This window comes from Sapajus apella, unplaced genomic scaffold, assembly GCF_009761245.1.
Source record: "Sapajus apella isolate SASKATOON/1434 unplaced genomic scaffold, GSC_monkey_1.0 scaffold150, whole genome shotgun sequence".
NCBI classification, from domain to species: Eukaryota; Metazoa; Chordata; class Mammalia; order Primates; family Cebidae; genus Sapajus; species Sapajus apella.
The window spans coordinates 2422560-2443433 of NW_022437090.1; the positions used below are offsets into that span (position 1 = coordinate 2422560).

A 20874-nucleotide genomic window follows, 5' to 3' on the forward strand; every position below is an offset into this window, starting at 1 on the left:
AAATCTCTTTTTAGTGCATAGTCAGTCTTATTGTACTCATTTCAATGTCAGTCAAGGTAAATTACTAAGTTATTGACATACTCCTGAAAATGCAAGAATTCTGGTGTTCAGTTCTTGCTACAAGCAATTTGATCGCTTTTTATTCCTTTTATTTTAGGCATAAAATTGGACCTTAAACTTGCAGCAGACAGGATAAAAATGCTTATCTCTCTCAAACCAAGAGGTAGAAAGCAGGCTTTGAGAGCAGAGACCCCTGACTCATAGTTATACCCTTAGGACCAAAGATAACCCCTCACCCAACCCCATCTCCCCCACTGCCCCATCCACTTAACTGTGCAAGACAGATTAGTTCAGTGAATGCACCCACTACCTGAATGGAAAAAGTATAGGTCAGGAGAAAACAGCTGGGTTTGTTTATTCTAAACCTCACTCACCAGAAACAGCAAGCTTGGCTTCTCGACTAGCAGCACCCCTCTGAAGAATTGACATCAGAAGTCGGGGGCATAGGTTATGGGGAGGTCAAGGCATTTGAGACCCAGAAGGGCTTTAACCATCTTCCTATAAGGTATCTTTCAAACTGGGTGACTGTGGAAGCCTCAGACTTTCAGAAGGGCAGTGCAGGAGCTCCGGAGGTAGTGATGTTTGAACTGGGTAAGATTCAAGCTGCTTGGAGAGGCCATTCACAGCTTTCATCTGTGTTACATGTTGATGTCCTGATTAATAACCTTATTTTGAAAAGTTCTTCAAAAATGTTGGGAAACCTCTGAGACTGCTTTCTTTGTTGGTTAAGGGAACTGAGGCTGAGAGAGATGACTTGATTTGAGAAATTTTAGTAGAAGGGTTGAAAATGTACTTGTCTTCCCAGACCACAGTGTGGCTTGAACACCCAAAGGAAGTTTGCATTGTATACCTATTCTGCCCCTCTCGGTGAGGTTGACAGTCAAGGATTCACAGTGGTGTGGCTTTGCAATTGGAAACGTCAAGATTTGAAGAAATCAGAGTTTTGTCATTTGGTTCCTGTTTATCATTTCTGTTAGGCTGGATTTTTTTCCCTCAATACAGAGGCCTGGGGTTGCCTGATAGATAGGTCTCATGTCTGTTAGATGCATTAAGTCCTGTCTGTGACAGCCAGCAGCAGAGCTGAGGGCATGACAGTAAAGAGTGCCTGCAGGAGCCCTGGACTTAGGACTGGGAAAAGAAGTCATTGAACAGGGTGGTGGTCTCCTTGCTTCCTCACCTCCCTCCCTTCAAACTTCTGCAAATTGACTTCCCAGCCTGGGCTGGGGACTTCCCGGGCCTGCAGAGTCGGGGCTAGCGGTCTGCAAATTGATTTGTCCACCAAGCGTGGCCTGGAGACCTTACACATAATAACCTGGTGCACATCTGCTCCAGTTTTTAATATACAGAGGTGATGGCATTGTGATAAGTAAAACATGCACTCAGCCAGGGCTATTGAATTCAGACCAGCTTTTTGCCTTTGCATGGTCCTTTATCCACTGATTCTAAAATTCAAGTGACTCTATGGGGGCTCTCTGGTAGTATCTAGACAAAATCATGTAGTATTTCCTACGTAGGTATGAAACCTGCATGCTGATGGGTAGTTCAAAGTTGAAACCAAGTAGACATGGGCACATTTTGCTAGAGGAATCCCAAGTTTGCCCAGATATTTAAATCCAGCATTAGACATCAGAGAGGATGAGGATTTTCTTTAGCTTCAAATAACTGAAGGCTGGCAAGCAGCAAAACATAGGGCCCCACAAGACCGCTGTCCTCCGAGGGTAAAGGGAGGCATTTAGTGCCTTTCCTTCCTCCTCGGGCCATTGGCTAAAAACTCAGTAATGTCAAAATCTGTTTTTGGTATTGAAGGGCAAGGGGTGAATGAATTTGGATGATTTATAGATTCTCTGGAGACTGTTGCATGTGCTACACGTGTTCTTCATATGACCTTGATATTTTAATATTCTATAGCTTGTTTGGCTGCTCAACCCACTTCTCTCCTTGAACAGCTTAAGTCACTGCTGGGGAACAGGTGCAGCGGTCAAAGGTCAACAGACTTTAAGTAGTTAGATGTGTCAATATTTCAGCATATCTGGTGGTAAAATTCAAATAGGGCATTTAAGTGAAAAATAAATGGAAAGGAACAATAATAAAAACATCCTTTATACCCATTCAACACTAGAAATAGGTTATTCTTTCATTGTTTTAGGATTATATTCTTAAAGACTTAGAAGGGAGATTAAGAGGAATTTGCTATAGCAAGCAGTTCTTAAAATGTAATTGCAAAAGCAGTTGATGACTGTGCCCACACTTATGTTTTCAAATCACATCTAATGGAGCCATAATGTAATATGAGAAAATAACCTTATGAGGGGTCAGGGGGTTGAGCTTCTCTAGGAATTTTATGTAATATGCTGGGTCTTAATTACTTCATAATGACTGACAATTTTTAGAGGCTTAGACTAAAGGTTTCTTTTTTTTTTCTAAGTTACATTAAAAATAAATATCTGGGTCAATTACTGGCCCATCCATCTGCCAAGTGAAAAATGCAACAAGAGGGAAAAATATGGTCACTCATCATGGGAGTGAGGCACCCAGACGTGAGCAGAGAGGCTTGGGAAGAGGTCACTGTTGTTTGCTGGGGCTGTGCCTCCGATCTGGTGGGGTCTCTTCAGCCTGGGAGTCATTTACAAACCACCGAGGCCCCTCAACTGCAGGAGAAAGCTTTGCTTAATAAATCCTGGCCTCTGATGCGTGGAATTGTGAAGTCTCTCAGGGAGTGCCGAGGAACAGAACTGATTTCAGTGTCTTCCTTCTTTGAAAATGGGAGCTAGCATCACATCTCTGGCTGGAGCATTCTCATGAGAGTGATAACCTACCCACAACGTGTTTTGAACCCCCTTTTATTTATAGTTGTTGCTTTCCTCTTTGTTCCTCGATGTTTCCTCTTCCTCCTGCTCCTCCTCTCCCCTCTATTTCTTCTTTCCTCTAGTTATGGATAAGTTGGTTTTTCCACTCTGGTTTATTGTTACAAGGCTTAAAAGAAGTCACAGAAACTGGTGACTTAGCACATGGTACACATCTTAGGTTTAGAAGAACAGTTGAAAACATAATGCTCTCACTGGGTATTACAATAGCAGTTTCTATCCATGGCCAGTTTGTAATCCACAGCTCATTCCACCTGCTGATCTCTGTCACAGGCCCGTAGATAGAGCAGCATCAGTGCTCCCCCCTTACAAAAGTGCTGGGGGTCAGGGACACTTAGAAAGTTGCTCATTGTGCCACCTGGCTCATTAGAGGTTTTGACAATCCCTGCTGGTGGGACCGAAAATAAAACAGAGTTTACATTTAAGACTGTTTCCTTTTAAGCCTTTTCTTCATTCATTTCCAATAAATGCATTTTCACATGTCTTTCTTGAGCATTTTAGGATAATTTAAAAACATTAAGCTGTGCTAGAGTTGTGAAAATAGCTTATAAAAAATAAGCCAGAAGTCAGGAACTGTTTAGATGGATGTGATCTGCACATGGGATTTTCTTTTCTTTAGCTGGATGGACTTTAGAGGTCATCTATTCCAGTGGCTTTTTTGAAACTTTTATTAGGCATTAGAATTTTTTCTTCGGACAAAAATTTTGCACAGACGTCTATTAAAACAGTGTCCAAGATGCTCTGATTTGGAGAGGCGGCTCCCCCACCACTGTCCTCAATATTCTGGCCATAGGGTGCCTCCTCAAAACCCCCCAGGAGCTTAGTCTGTAAAGCAGTTGAGGATAAGGGCCAAGTTCACTCTGGGCTGAAAGACACAGTAAAATGAGAAGGTCTTCCACACCTCGCTCATTACTAGTCAGTTTCAAGGGTGTACTTTGGATGCTGACAGAAACCCACAGGACTGTTGAGGAGGCTGTGCAGAGAGAAGGGGTCTTTTAATTCTCTGCCTCATTAGAGGTGCACCCTGGCAGGCTAGGAGCCCCGGACAGAGATGTTTCTGTACAGGCTCTAGGTCTTGCAGCAAGGTCCCATAGCATCCTGTTCTCCCAATGACTGGTGCTCCTTCCATTTTCAATTTCAGCCTGACTTCCTGAGTGTATTTAATATAAAGCTGTCCCTTCCCCCTCTGTCCCAGCAGGTAAGGAGCTGATGGCCACTGTCATGACAGTGCCCCTGTCAGCAGACCTGCTTGACTCTGGAAGGATGGATTGGCAAAAAGCCATAGGTGCCTGAACTTGTATGTCTTTGTGCACAAGAAAAAATAATCTGTCACCTTGTTTAAGGCGTGTTCAGTTGCATTTGATAGTTTGAAAATGCTCTGGGAAAATGTCATCCATCTGCATTTGAGAGTCAGGTAGTAAAATGGTGAAATCACATACCAGGGGCTCGAGTCGGGGTGGGCATTAGGAGGATGCTGGTTTCTTTTTAAAAAAGAATTTTAATTTTTTAATCTAATAAACTTTTTTTTTAAGAGCAGTTTTAGGTTCACAGTAAAACTGAGCAGAAAGTAAAGAGAATAACCACCCCCGCCACCATCCCACCATCAACATCCCCACCAGAGTGGTGCATTTGTTACACTCACGCGATTCTCCTGCGTCAGCTTCTGGAATAGCTGGGATTACAGGCACCTGCCATCACGCCTGGCTGATTTTTTGTCTTTTTAGTAAAGATGGGGTTTCACCATGTTGGTCAGGCTGGTCTCGAACTCCTAATCTCGGGTGATTCATTTACTTTCAGTTACGGCACCTCAGTGGCCTCCCATTTGAGTACAGAGGTTAAGTAAGTGCAATTGTCTCTCAATCTTTGGACTAATTGCCCAAGGCTTTGATGAGGAGCAGAGTCTCATTTAGAAGGGGACTTGCCTTGGTCCAAGAATTCATTCTTACCTAGGATGTAATTTTATTTTTCTGGCAGGACATGCTTGATGCCACTGATCTCTTCAGCCAGACCAGTTCAGCAGAGAGGTGAACACCAGCATGTCTTGTTAAGAAGCAGGAGATTAGATCATGAGATTGCCACACACACATGCTGATGGCCTTTCCATATGAACTTGGAGATAGAAAATAATGGCTAATATGTTTTAGTGCTTTCTAAGTGCCCAGCATAATTCTAAATTCTTTACATGTGACAACTTCTTCAGTATTCTTAACAGCTAGATAGGGAGGGGATAGGCTAGTGTGCCTGCTTTTAAAATGAACAAATCCAGGCATAGGGAGATTATCTGACTTGTCTAAACCCCCATAATTAGTAAGTGGCAGAGCCAGAATGGACGCAGGGACAGTCTATGTCAAGAGTCCTTGCTTTGAACTTCTATGCTGTATCTCTCTCAAAAAGAATGAGAAAGTACAAGTCGCTACCATGAAAAGAACTCCATTGTCAGTGAGACATACAACACCCTCCCAAAGTGAGAAAGACAAAACACTCCACTAAGACTCACTGGCTAATTGGGAAGCAGGACCTGTAATTACGTAAAGGCTCCCGTCCTACTAGATGAGATTTTCCTTGAGGGTAGGGACGGTGTCTTTTCATCTCCCTACTCTGGTGACACCTGGAGCAGGCCCTGCTCTCACTAGGCTCCTGATCAATGCCAACTGAATAGAGTAGTCAGGTCCCCTCATGCGTTAAATAAGACTGTGCCTGAGGATCCCATTGGAAAGTCTTGAAAGGCCCGGGGACTCTTGTAAGCCCTGCACGATGCTTCCTGATCATATGAAGAGTCAGAAAATACCACGAGAAAAGTCTAAAGTCTCTTCTAAGTTCTGAACAATAGCTTTCTCCTCCCACGTGGCAACTCTTCCCGGTGGTTTAAAGATCAGAGGACTCGGTGAAACCAGGTTTTCCCCCATATTGTTCAGCAGAGGGCTTCGTCAGTTATTTAAGACCTTTTTAAGAAGCACATATACGGCTGGGCGGGGTGGCTCTGGGTGCCTGTAATCCCAGCACTTTGGGAGGCCAAGGTGGGCAGATCACTTGAGGTCAGGAGTCCGAGACCAGCCTGGCCCACATGGCGAAACCCCATCTCTACTAAAATTCAAAAAGTAGCCAGGCGTGGTGATACACGTCTCTAATCCCAGCTACTTGGGAGGCTGAGGCAGGAGAATCACTTGAACCTGGAAGGTGGATGTTGGTGGTGGAAGTCAGGTGGTAAAGGACATTCTTCGTGGTGAAGTCAGATGTGTAGGGACCCATGGCTTTCTCCCATCTCGAGTCATCTGCTTCTCTCTCCCTGCTCCCGTGGGCTGGGGGTGGGATTCCTAAGTCTCTTTTCCTCCCTTTCCCTATTTCCATTTCTTTTGAGTACTTACTAGGTGAAAAGTATTTGTCTGGACATTTGGGAAAGTTCAGAAGGTAATGTGTTGATATTCCATTCCAGGAAGGTAGACTGTCCTAGGGAACCCAGGACTAGGGGAAAGCCATCTGGGCGTGCGGGGGAGAGATTCAGCTGTGCTTTCCACCCTCTCCCGGACCTCAGCTTCCCTGCACCTGGTTTTGTCTGTATGCTGGGACCACTGCTCTTCTCGGCTTCATTCATGGCAGTTGGTGCCACCCAGCTTGCCGGTGTTCCTGACTAGGGTTCTGCCCACCTCACCCCAAGTATAGGCCCTCCCTGATGGGCGTTATGCCTTTCACAGTTCTGATTTGACACATGTCCTCTGAGGACCTCAGCACAGATGCTCCAGAGAGGAGGCCTGGACCTGTGTCCTTGAGAACGCATTAGATGGAGCAGTTCCAGGAAAGAAAACACAACCAAGTCATTTCGGTTTGATGGGAGATAAACACTGCAAGATGAAATGGATTCACAATAACAGTATGATCTGTCAGAAGAAGTGGCAAAGAAAGGGAGGAAATGAGTGGCTGTGTGTGAGTGAGCCACTGATACAGGAGGCTTTCCCTGCCATTTGGACCAGTTGCAGCAGAATAAAAGCTCCACTCTGGATGAGGGATCTCACATGACAAGTATGGAAGAGCTGTTTAATGCTACCATGCGTGACCAGTGACAAGGGCATGGAAAATGGAGTGAGAAAGCTGCAGGAACCCGAGATGGACAGAACAGGGAAGGAACAAAGTTTCCATAGAGGAGACAGAGAGAGGAGGAGGAAGCGGGGGACAGGACACCCCATGACTCTAGTGGCACACATACACAAGTGAGGCAGCATGCAGTCAACAGGCACAGATGGACTGGTCACGTAGCCTGGAGTTAGGGCAACAGATGGCCAAGTCATTGCATAAATTGACTACCCAGGGACCACAAATGCCTGCTGGGAAATCCAAGGACGTATCAGGTTAACCCAGTGACAGTATACCTGGGCAGAGGTAGACACAGGTGCCCCTGATCTGAAGGGAAAGTGAACAGCAGTTTGCACTGGTGGGGAAAAAAAATCAAATGAGATTCAATAAGGAAGGAAATTTCATTGTACGTGTGTGTGCACATACACGCATATGTGTGTGTGCATTAAATGTGTTTTGTTAGAGGACTTATCTTCAATTCATCTTTGTAAGACCTGACTTTAATTATGTCACTTCTGAATGTTGTGATCGTATGACATTCAGAGCAGTGGGAGAGGAAAATAACATTTGGATATTTTTATATATATTGAAAATACATCTGAAATAAATATTTCTAAACACTGAATTTTTCATCTAAGCACAGTGAAAAATAATAACTTTCTTGGAAATAGTTACTTGTAAAATATTGTTCAGCTTTTAGAATGAGTGTAAGATACAAGATGGAGTTGTCATTTAAAAACCAAATAGTATAAAACTAAAACGAAAATAACTCTTGCTTGATATGTTTAGGTTGCTGTAATAGTGTACCACAAAAAACATTGTAGTCTGCTGTGATGGGATTGATTACCTTTTTATTTGATGGTAAAAATGGATGAATTGTGTCTTTAAGTTGCTATTTACTTAACATTTTAATATACTTTTAGTATAGGTACACATTTGTGTTATTTTTTTTTTAAGTTTTTAAAAATTAATCAATTATTTGAAAGTCACCATGCTAGGGAGGAGATACAGCGGTGAACAGGTTAAAATAGTTTTTGTCTTCATGAAGGGCATATAATCTATTACTTAAAAAAAATAGACTTTAAGGCCAGATGTGGTGGGTCATGCCTATAATTCCAGCATTTTGGGAGGGTAACGTTGGAGGATCGCTTGAGGCCAGGAGTTTGAGACCAGGTTGGGCAAGAAAGCAAGACATTCATTTCTACAAAAACTTTTTTTTAAAAGACTAATTTTTAGAGCAATTTTTGGCTTAAGCAGAAAAAGCAAGCAGGAAGTACACAGAGTTCCCATATTACCACCTGCCACACACACACACACGTTTTCCCAGCTATTAACAAATGCTGTTGGTGGGCCAGTATTGATACGTTATTATTAACTAAGGTTCATAGTTTACATTAGTGTTCACTCTTGGTGTTGTACATTCTGTAGGTCTGACAATTGTATGATACGTGTATGTACCATTATAAAATCGTGCAGAATAGTTGACTGCCCTAAAAGCTCCCTGTGCTCCACCTGTTCATCTCTCCACCCCTACAAACCCCCTGGCCACCACTAGCTTTTTCCCGTTGATAGTTCTGCCTTTTCCAGAATGTCATGCAGTTGTGTGACTCCAGAATGGGCGGAAGCATATAGTAAGTAGCATCTTTAGATAGGCCTTTTTCACTTAGCAATATGTAATTAAGGGTGCTCCATGTCTTTCTGGGGCTTGATGGCTCGTGTCTTTTTATCACTGAGTAATAATCTACTGTTGGGAGGAATCATTGGTTTTTTATTCACCTATTGAAATAATCGCAGTTGCTTCCAGTTTTTGGCAATTATGAACAAAGCTGCTCTTAACATTTGTGCACAGGTTTTTATACGCACATAAGTTTTTAACTCATTTGGACAAATATTTAAGAATGTGATTGTTGGATCATGTGGTAAGAGTATGTTTAGCTTTGCAATAAACTGCCAAACTGTCTTCCAAAATGGCTGTACCATTTTGCTACCAGCAATGAGTGAGAGTTCCCGTTACTTTACGTCCTTGCCAGCATTTGGTGGTATTGGTGTTTTGGATTTTGGCCATTCTAATAGGTGTGTAGTGGTATCTCCTTACTGTTTTAATTTGCGATTCCTTAGTGACATATGATGTGGAACATCGTTTCTTACGCTTATTTGCTATTTTTATATCTTGCTTGGTGAAGTGTCTATTCAGATCTTTTGCCCATTTTTTATTTGGGTTGTTGTTTTCTTATTGTTGAGATTTAAGACTGTTTTGTCCTTTATCAGATACGTGACTTGAGAATGTGCCCTCCCACTCTGTGGCTTGTCTTTCCGTTGTCTGAATAGCTTGTTTCACCAGGCATTGTTACTTGTTAACAGTCTTCATCACCTGTAGACAGGCAGTAGCCTTGTTCTCAGACCCCACTGCTTCACTAACCGCCATTCATTCTATTAAAAGACTTGGGTTCTGCCATGATAGGAGAAGAAGCTGCGTCATCCCAGGAAGATGTTTATGCACGTTCAGATATTTATGCACTGGTGGACCAGAGTGGTTCTGGGAAGGTGAATTGCAGGCCTTCACAGCAGGCTCTGTTAGTCCTGATATTCTCCTAGAAAGTCAGTTTGGACTGTTGCAGTCCTGAATCCTGGCACTCACACCTTTTTTATTCACTTGCTTCTGTTGATGCTGGGTTATACTTATGGTTTTGGCCTCTCATTTTTTGTTGTGTTGGTCATTTTGTGCTTCTGATGACTTTAGTAGATGGTCCCTTGACTTCATGCGAGTTCTGTTACCTGGCTGTGGTAATCCACTGTCCCACACAGGTGCTCATTGTCCTTGTGTACGGGCTTGGGCTTTGCCAGTGACAGTTTATTCTGACCCCAGCCTGAGGCTTACTATCTAGGAAAAGTACCATGTTTTCAGATTATAAAACCAGCATTAGGTTGGGTGTTTCTCACTTTAATGGCTAAACTCAAAATCTTTATGACTGTCACCCCCAAACTAACTTACCTTGCTGACTTTCCCATTTCTCCTTAGTGGCCTTACCACTCTCCCAGTAACTCAGACTCTCTGTCACAGAGCCATCTTTGACTTATCCTTCATCACCTGTAGACAGGCAGTAGTCTTGTTCTCAGATCCGAGTGCTTCTGTGCCCACCATTCATTCTATTAAAGGATGGGGTTCTACCATGATAGGAAAAAAAGCTGCATCATCCCAGGAAGTTATTTATGCGTGTTCAGGCATTAGGTTAATGCCATATACATTTTTTAATGAAAACCCTGCGTCTTCCTATATGACAGCCTCTAAGAGGCTTTGTAGTGCTAAAATCTGGAATGATTCTTTGGCTTTGTTTTTAAACACTGAAAGACTTCTTGAGCCTTCTGTCTTTTTTATTCCCACTGCCACCAGTGTGAAACTAGCCCTGGCTCCATGGCTGGCCCCCTGAGGCTTAGTGCTGGACTCAACACGTTGGGTCTTTCTGAAGGGAAGCCTGCCGGGGACAGGAATAGGGAAAGAGCTCAGTAGGACAATCAGGTGGGGAGAACCAGAAACATTTTTAACCCATCCTAGAGTGAGATCTTCACAGTGTGACTTCATTATTCTATTTGAAGTGAATTCTAGAAAAGCTGATGCTTTTAGAAATCAAATATAGTTAGAGAACACGTTACAAAACTAAGATTTGGTCATTTTAAAAACTTTGTTATTTGCCTTTTCATATTCTCCTTTCCTCTTATTCACTCAAGTAAATAATGATTTGGCCAGAGTTTTCTTTACTTTAAAAATATTTTTTTTCACAGACTTCAGATCTTGGTGTTTACTTGTCTTGAAAAGTATATTTTATTTTAACAAGCTAACGATTTATTTCAACAGAAGAAGGAGAGCCCTCCAAGTTTATGTGACACTGATTACTCCAAAGCTTTGACTAGAGACCTGTTCTTCTAAAAGCCAGACTTTTCGTGAAACTCAAGTGAATTTTAGATCACCGTCTCATACTCTACCTGGATGTCATTAAGTCACTGCCAGCATTGTTTTCCCCTCATTTCCAGTAGCTTATGAGAAGTCCAGCTATTAGCATAGAGCATTTCACCTTTTATACTATTCAGTTGTTTCCTTGATTGCCCAGAACAATCTTATCATTGGATGAAACAATTATAAATTATATGCACATAGTTTAAAATGATTGCAAGATATATTTGATCCTAGGTCTTTTCAGAAGTTTAGCATGGAATCTTTTTCAAAATTTTCTTTTTTGCAATATTTCCAGCTATGTTTCAACTTGTTTGTCAGAACGATGGCTGCCTGGGCTAAAGCCAGTGCTTCCAGGCAAAGCTGCTCCCAGTTGGGCCCAGGTGGGTGCAGCAGGGAGCAGCTGCCTGAAGGGGCCGAGCTACTGGGAGAACAGGAGTGAGCAGGTGGGCATGACAAGGGACATGCTGGGGAGCTCAAGGTGAGGAAGGGAAAGAGCAAATGGACTTCTGGTGCATGCGATCATTAAGGTGAGATAACGAATTAGTGAGAAGCCTTGAGTCTTGATCAATGGGCTAGGGAGACAATCCTTTATATCAAGTCCAAAGGAACCTGAGAGCCCAATGTGGAGGACACTGGAAAGTCAGTTAAACAGATAGATAGTCCCACCTGTGAGGAGATGGAAGCAAGGGCCAAATTAGGGGGATGGGGTTCGGGTTGGCTGAGAGTCCTCTCTGGGATGGGAAGCTTGAAACCCATCTCTCAGTGTGTGCAGCCGCTGGAGCTGTGGTGTAGCTAGCATCTTGGTGTGTCCTAAGTTACCATCCAGATTAGATCAGGACAAACTGATCTTCAGGAAGCAAGAACAAGTTCACTTTTTGCCTACAGCTGATTTGATGCCCTATCTGACTCTTCAGGTAGTGTTTTACCAAATTTTGTCCTGGGGGAGGCCAGTCCATATTCCAGAAGTTAGACCAGATGCTAAGATGCCCTGGGGCTGGCTGGAGGAGGCCTGGGTCATATACCACATGGTGGGGAGAGAAGAGGAAGGCAGAGGGCACAGTCTGGGCTGGAGTAGACATGGAGACAAAGGCTCATCTTGTCTCTTGGATGATCCTGGGTGGTGATTCAGGTAGGATAGGTATGTCACAGGGGCTTCTGGGCAGCAGTAGGCTCTGCGGTGTTCACAAAGTGTGGTGGCTGCTGGGAATAGTGAGCCATGTGTCTCATCAGAGGATTTCAGCTGGAAAGTCCTTTGGAATCATTTCGTCTCCCAGGGTGGGAAATGGAAACACAACAAAGCATCGTCAGGAGGCTAGCCTGTAGCAGAGACTAGACCAGAACCCTGACCTTTTCTTTTTTCAGAATTCTTTTATAAACAGTTCGATTGAGGTGTAATTGATCTATGTTTAAATACATATTTTAAAGTGAACAATATAAGTTTTGACATAGCTAGTACTGTAAAGGCCTCAGCAGTCAAGATAATGAGCATATCCGTCACCCCAAAGTTACCTTTCATGCCTTCGTCATTCCTCCCACCTGCCTTACTCACCCCACATCCCTGGTGCCCAGACAACCTCTGATCTGCTTCGTGTCATGACAGATATGTTTGCATTTCAAAAATTTTTTTTTCAGGAGTCACACAGTAACTACTCTTTTGTGCCTGGCTTCTTTCATTCAGCCTGTTTTGAGATTCATCCATGTTCTTGGATCAGCAGTTTACTCCTTTTTACTGCTGAATGATACTCTAATGTATGGATGAACCATCCTTTCACCTGTTGATGAACATTCATGTTATTTTCAGTTTGGGGCCCTTACAAATAATGCTGCCATAAATATTCATGTACCAGCCTTTGTGTGGATGTATCATTTCATTGCTCTTACATTAATGCCTAGAAATGGGATGACCAGGACATGTGATAAGGTTATGTTTAACTTTTTAAGAAATTTCCAAACTGTTTTCCAGAGTAGTTTTAGCATTTTACATTCCCATCAGCAGGGTATGAGAGTTCCAGTTTCTTCACTTGCTCACCAACACTTGATATGGCCAGTCTTTTTACTTCTATGGATTCTAACAGGTGCGTAGCAGTATCCCATTGCGGTTTTCACTTGCATTTTCCTCATGACCAAATGAGATTATTTTTCATGCACTTACTTGCCATGTGTACCTCTTTCATAAATTGGCTGTTCAGATCTCTTATACGTGCTTTTTATTGGGCTGATTATTTTCTCATTGTAATTTTGGGAGCTCTTTATATATTCTGGAAATGAGTCCTTTATCAGACATACAGACATACTATTTGCAAATGTTTTATCTGGGTCTGTGGCTTGTCTTAACATTCTCTTAGCAGTGTTTTTGAAGAGTAGAAGTTCTGAATTTTGATGAGATCCAGTCTATCAGTTTATTTTTTTATGGATCAAACTTTTGTGCCATATCTAAGAAATTTTTGTCTAACACAAAGATTTTCTCATATTTTATTCAGAAATTTTATAGTTTAAGATGTACATATAAGCCTGTGATACATTTTGGTTAGTTTTTTTATATAGTGCAAGTAATTTAACATGTGTAATGTAGCAAAAGGCACATTTTGGATCTGTGGATTAAGGTTACTTTATCCACAGATGGTGATAGGAGTCTTCTACCAGTACTGTCATATTTAAATGCAAAGGTCAACCATACATTATATATGTACATCACTCAATAAACCCCTAAAATACATTGCCCAGTTTTCATAATACATTTAATGAAAGAATAATAAGGTCATTAAGGGCAATCAGTGTTTTGTTATATTCCTGATTATATTCTTGATTGTAGTTTGTTGTATTTCTCGAACGAACATGGATGGAGTAAGAAGTATGCCTCTTCCCCCTTAATGCGAACCAACATAGTCTCAGACTCTGGTTTGAAACCTTCTCAACAGCAATGATTGCACATTGTTTACCCCACCCGCTCCCGGTTGTAGTAATTATGGTACTTTAGATTTCCTGGAGAGGACACAGTGCTTAATCATGTAATTATGTCTCTGGACGGCTATCCCAAACAATGTGGAACACGGGCTCTGCCATTCATGAGAACAGCCAAGAGAGAAGTTTGTTTGGGTTCTTATTGTGTAGACACAGTGGGAGGGGAGGCTGCAGTGGCTGGGGAGAGCAACTCATGGAGGGAAGGAGTTGATTTTGGAAAGACAAAATGGGGTTTGTGTAGGGATATGTGGCTTTTTTTTTTCCTGTTCTTGTCCTTAAAATTATTCCAGGAGGAGGAGTCCTCATCACCACTGTGTTGCTCAGGCTCTGTGCCACAGTTATCAAGGACTGGGGTGCATTTGCCCCCGGGAATTCCTATGAGTTCTGGTATTTAGCCTTCCATTGTGCTTCTAGCCCAGAGGTGTGCTTGCTTTACAAAAGGCAGGAGAGATATACAGGAAGAAGCACCAGAATTGGAGTCTGACAGTCCTCTGCACCTGCTGGGGAACCAGGAATGAGTCATTTAGCCTCTTTCAACACCACTTCCCTATCTGCCAGGAGGGGAAGAGTATCTTTTTGGCATGCTCAAGTGGGTACACTGAGAGGACCTGCTCTCCATGTACATAATGGGCCAAAGGTCATGCATTCTTTCATTTTATGTGGAAAAAATGACTTGCATGTGTTCTTTTGGGAGGCACCATGAGAACTAGCTTTACCTTCTCTAGGGACCTTCCCTAAACCTGTCCCAGACCCTGTGGTGGTGTCACCACTTTCCCTTACTTATTTCCCTCATTGACCTTCCTGTATCACGGTGATGGTTTTGCTCCCTGCTGTGAGAGCAGGAATTTCTTCAGGGCCAAGACCTCTACTTTATGTTTATAACTCTAGTGCCATTTCATAAGCACTTGATGAATAAACAGCTAAATGAATACATATGAAGACGAGCAGAGCAGTTCTGGTGTTGAAGGGATTTATGACCCAGTGGAGGAGACGGGCATGTATGTGAATAATTGCAGCACACTGTTCTAGCTATAACAAGCAATTTATTCACTTTTAAACAAAATGGGAACACTTCATTTTCATCTAGTAAAATCACTTCTATTAGCATTCCAGACATTTGGATAAAAAGTATGTTGCTGAAAAATGATTTCTAAAAAGACTAGAGGAGGTAAGGGGAGAGTACATTCTTTTATTCCAGCCATTACTCATCAGCAGGCTTTCACTTTCCACAGCACCTGACCTTCTACTCCCAAGGTTAGGGTGAGGCCCTCATTATACATTTTCACGGCACCATCCTTCTTTTTTCTGACACTAATGATTTGTTTCCCATCTGCTCCTTCTCTCCCCATCATCTAGACTGTGCCTGGCACATAGTAAGACCTCAGTAAATTGCTGCTAATTGACTAACTATATGATCAAATAAGTTCAACCCATAAAGAGATTTAAAAAATAACCTTGGCTTCAGAAATTTTCTGAAGAAGGGAAAGAGTTCTTTCCCCATCATGGCATTTTAATATGGCCCTGTGGCTCCATGTTTCTTTTGAGCGGGGCTACAGTCTGATTTTCTTAATAGAACACATTAAGCCATTAAATGGATCTCCACACACCTGGAGGAGCTAACCTATTGAAGAGAATGATTTCCTGTTTCCTTCTGGAACTCAGGTACAATTGAACTTCTTGCTATTAAAACACAACTTGATAGTGGTAACATTTTCCCATCTGTTGGGCCCCTTATTTTTAGTTTTCTGGAGAAGATGCAGAAAGGTATAGCCTTCAAACCCATTTGCAGGTGTGCTGTTTCCTCTCATAGTCGTTTGTCTCCAGGTTTGAATGCTTTTCCAACGCCTTTATTGGCAGTTGAAAATAGAGTTCTAGCCAATGTCGATGGATTGTTACCACAAAATGCAATTTGCTGCTGCACGTTGTGCTCAGATAATAGGCAAGAGTAGAATTCATCCAAACAATTGTGCTCCAACAATTGCGTTGGAAGAAATGATACCACAGAGTGAGCCATTCTCAGTTTTCTGAATCATTTAAATAGTTTCATTGTAACATATCCCTTTGTCAACTATTCTTCAGTGGGAAAATAAAGGCTTAAAGGAATTTCTTTCCTTAAAGAAACAGAACTTATAGCAGAATCAAAACTATGTCATGATATAGGCCTTATTTATGAAAGAAACAACCCATGTTACTGCTGATTACTCGATCATTTCTGTAGGGCTGGGGCAACACTATTAATTCTTTGAATTTTTTGGCTGCACCAGGCATAGGTTTGTGTGAACAACAGGGAAGTGTCACCTACAGAGAGCCGTCAGGGCATAGCGTCAAAAGCATGGGATTCAGAGGCAGAAAACTTGGGCATCAGCTTTGCTGTTACCGCTTACTCTCTATGCGACCGTGGAAAAATGATCTCAGCTACCTTGAGGGTTTGTTATGAGTGTCAAAGAAGATAATGTGCAATGGATAGCACTGTTTGAATAGTGAAAGAAAAAAGTGTTTTAGTTGCTGTAGAATAAATGTATTCCTGTATGAACTGAAAAACTTAAGTTTCATGTGGGAGCTTTGGTCTTTCCTTAATGGAATATGTATCTGTTTGTATCAGATCTTTATGTATCTGTCTTTGAAAGTTTTACTTATATACCAGATTCTGTTACAAACAATAAAGTTCTCCCTATCAGTAGCTATTTCTGTTTCAAATGCACAGAGCCACAGTGCCATACAAAAGGCAACATAATGTCCTTTGGTTGAAGGTTACATTTCTACTCATTTTCCATAGAAATTATGTGTGTGTGCTTTTGAAGAAGCATATTGAAAAAAAAAAAACCTGTAGTCTGCTAGTTGCCTTATGTGTGTAATAGAAATTCGAATCCACATTTAGTTATAAAAAGAAAGAGCGTTTTACAGATGAAAGACTGAGAGCTTGACACCAGTCACGTCCAGGATGCTCATAAGGACTGCTAGAGGAGGAAGGTCACCAGGAGCCAGCACAGGGCCCCTAAAACCACGTCAGAGCAGCTGGAGTTCCACACTTTGGTGAAGGATGCAGGAGAGGGGAATTAAATGTCATTCAGGTGGATGTACCTGAGGTTCTGTGCTTTCATGAGCATTGCTATGGAGTATTGACACAATGTTCATCATTAGCTCATTCACATAGGACCCTATGAAGAATTTAGGAAAGGCATGATTCCAAGATATTTGGGCTTTTCTTGAAAAGAAGAGAGTTGTGAAGCCAGGCTGAAGGCACTGCAGTGTGGAATTTGCACCACAGGAGAGAGGCACCCAGACACAATGGGAGCCAGGCGCCTACCCCACAGCTTGGCTTTGCCACGGCAGAAACGCTGAGCTGGCAGGAAGCTCATTTTGTCCCTGGAAGAGGGCTTTATTTTATTTCAAATCCTCAGCTGCCTGGTGCACATTTTTGTTCTGGCAATAAATAACTTTAAGCTCATGTTTGAGTTCTTTTTATTTTAAAATTCCATAGAAGAAGAATAAAAGTTTTTATATGATGAATTCTCAAGACTCAATAATAAGGAAACAAACAGCTTTTAAAAAGTGGGCAAACGATCTGAAAAGACACATCACCATATCTATCAATGATATACAGATGGCATATAACATCCAGTTTACAGGAAGTAAGGGGAATAGAGAAATACCTTCTGTGATACCTACCATGGGGAAGCGAGTAGGCAAACCCAGAATTTGGATACACTAAAGACAGCTGATCTGGCTTCTGAAATGTATGAGTGTTTTTTTTTTTTTTTAAGAGGGGAGAGGACAGTCTCAATTATGTAACATTTAAAGTATATGACCAAATACAATGTGTAGACCAAGAGATGGAAATTGAATAGGGGAAGAAAAGACTTTTTAAGGGTGACAGTAATCAGGGGAACTTGAATATGGACTGGGAATTAGACGGTGCTAATGAGTGACTTAATTTCGTTGGATGAGATAATGGTATTGCAGTTGTGTATACAAATATCATTTTTTAGCAATTATGTATGAAAATATTGAGTGGGGAGGCTGGGCGCAGTGGCTCATGCCTGTAATCCCAGCACTTCGAGAGGCTGAGTAGGGCGGATCATGAGGTCAGGAGATTGAGACCAGCCTGGCCAACATGGTAAAACCTGGTCTCTATTAAAATACAAAAATTAGCTGGGCGTGGTGGCACGTGCTTGTAGTCTCAGCTATTCGGGAGGCTGAGGCAGGAGAATCGCTTGAACCCGGGAGGCAGAGGTTGCAGTGAACTGAGATTGCGCCACTGCACTCCAGCCTGATGACAGAGAGAGACTCCGTCTCAAAAAAAAAAAAAAAAAAAAAAAATTGAGGGGTGAAATGATGTGAGATTTGCTTTAAAATACTACAAAATAAAGGAAAAAGGAAGAAAGAAGAAAGATTGATGAAGTATGTGTGTTGAAATGTTAGTTGTTGCATCTGGAGAGTGAGTCGATAAGTGGGGTTTATTTTACTATTATTTTTACTTTTGTATATGTTTGAAAACTTTCATAGTAAAAATTCTTTATAACCATCTTTCTAGAAATTATGCAGACTGTAAAGTATAAGTAAATAGTGACATAATTTGAGGCATAGATTACTATGCATTTTATATGCAAGAAACACCTGCCCATAAATTCAATTAAAAATGGTTTTATCTCTATGAAAAATTCTGATTTATCAGACAATCTATTTGCATTACAAAGGGGATTACAAACTAAAAATAGTTTACTGTAGAATTCCATTACATGATTTATTTAATTTACATGGTTATTATTTCTTTTTTTTTTTTTTTTTTTTGAGACAGGATTTTGCTCTTGTTGCCCAGGCTGGAGTGCAGTGGTGCAATCTCGGCTCACCACAACCTGCGCCTCCTGGATTCGAGTGATTCTCTTGCCTCAGCCTCCCGAGTAGCTGGGATTACGGGCGTGTGCCACCATGCCTGGCTAATTTTGTATTTTTAGTAGAGATAGGATTTCTTCATATTGGTCAAGCTGGTCTCGAACTCCCGACCTCAGACGATCCACCTGCCTTGGCCTCCCAAAGTGCTGGGATTACAAGCATGAGCCACAGTGCCTGGCCGAGCAGTCTTTTCTAAAATCCTCCAATTTAGCCCCTTTCTTTCTTCAGTCTCTTCTACTCTCCAACCAGGGATGCTGGCTCCCTTCATGCCTCCAAAATTTTATGAAAGCATATTTCCTCTATCTGGAATTATTCCCGTCACTTTGTTCTTTGTAAAAGCTTATTATATTAGTCAGTGCTCTCCAGGAAAACAGAAGCAATAGGATGATCTATTTGATCATTTGATGAATTGATCAATCTACAGGTTGATGTATGGTAAAGAATTGGCCCAGGATTGGTTCCTATGATTATGGAGGTTGGCAAGTTTCAAGATCTTAGCTGGAGAACAAGAGCTGATGGCATAGTCAGATCCAAATGCCAGCATCCTTTAGATCCAGGAAGAGCCAGTGTTTCAGTTAGAGTTCAAAGGCCGGAAAAAAAAAAAAATCAGTGTCTCAGTTCAGTCCCTCAGGCAGGAGGAGTCCTTTCTACTCAAGTGTTTTGTTCTATTCAGGCCTTCAACTTAGTGGGTAAGGCCCATCCACATCAAAGAGAGCTGTCTGCTTTACTGGGTCTGCCGATTCAAATGCCAGTGTCATCCAGAAACACCCTCACAGATAGACCCAGAATAATATTTAGCCAAATGTCTTGGCACCTCTTGGCACAGTCAAGTTCACATAAAATTAACCATCACTCTTACACATTAAGACTGCCCTCAAACAAATTCTACAGCAAAGCCTCCAAATGTCTATACTGTATAGATTTATGTGTTTATGTTTTATTCTAGGCTGTAAATTTGAGGCAGAGAAATTTTTGTTGCATTCATCTTTCAATCACTAGACACTAGCCTAGGGCCTGGCATAAAACAGGTATCAAGTAAATATCTGTTAAGTGAATGAATGAGTAGATGAGTGAGTGCATGTGTAGCAAATTTGGGAGAAACTACACACGTTAGAAAGTGTCATGTTTTAATGTTCTAAATGTAGATATGACAAGAGGGTGGGTTTTAAGACTGTTATAAGCAGTCACGAAGAATGGTGGTCTATGAAAAAGTAGACCCTGTAAAAGTAGCAAAATAAAGTTATTAAGTTAATTCTTAAAAGTAATTCCCATGCAGATTTGAGATTGCAGATATGATAAAGTTAGCATTCAGTAGGAACTATTTGAATTTTGTGTTAGTCTACGTTATAGTGAGTTGTTTGATCAATTAGCATTTAAATTGATTACCATTTAAAATAAAAATGGTATTCTTCCTCCTTATTGTACTCTACCTTAAAACCTGCTCCCCAGATTTCTACATTATTTTATCTGCTCCTTCTACTAGTAGTGTCCGTATCTTGAAATAATACATTTATTCCTCTATTCCTTACTTTACTCACTTAGATGTTAGTTACTTCCACCCCCTAATAGTTGTGCAACTTTGGATAAGTTAACTGATTTTGCTGTGCCTTAATTTCATCTTTTATAAAATGGGGAAAATAATAATATTTTATCCCATAACATTCTTCTAAGGATTAAATGAGTTACTGTATGTAAAGTGCTTGGTATGTAGTAAGAGTCATGTAAGTTTTATAATCATGATGATAACAGTGATAATCATTAATATTATAATCATCAATGATAGAAACTTAGCTTTCTTATGCAACCTCCCACCATCTCACCTTTTCTCATTCTTTCTATATAATTGTATCAAAAATTTTCAATAAATCAACAATGTGTATGTTATTTATGTTATTATGGCTATGTACATGTGTTCTCAAATGAAGTCAATAAATATACTGTTAGGGCTACTTTTCAGGTAACACAAACCATTCCACTTACTTCAAGCAAGAACCTGAGAAAGAGAATTGGAGGCTTATAGTATTATCCTCAAGCCAACAGTGGGATTTGGCAACTTCCTATCTGTAGATGAGGTAG

General features: G+C 41.4%; 1 protein-coding gene and 1 long non-coding RNA gene across 7 annotated transcripts in view; one reads left to right on the forward strand and one right to left on the reverse strand.

Annotated features, from left to right (window-relative positions):
- The window catches only part of MSRA (methionine sulfoxide reductase A), a 370749-nt gene that overhangs the window by 196047 nt on the left and 153828 nt on the right, over positions 1-20874 (forward strand). The window lies entirely within an intron of this gene.
- Positions 2400-20874, reverse strand: part of LOC116541325 — a 25551-nt gene continuing 7076 nt past the window's right edge. The window contains exons 2-3 of the long non-coding RNA XR_004264792.1: positions 5371-5380; positions 2400-2411 (exon numbers count right to left, since the gene is read on the reverse strand). This is a non-coding gene — a long non-coding RNA (uncharacterized LOC116541325). The remainder of the gene's footprint in view (positions 2412-5370; positions 5381-20874) is intronic.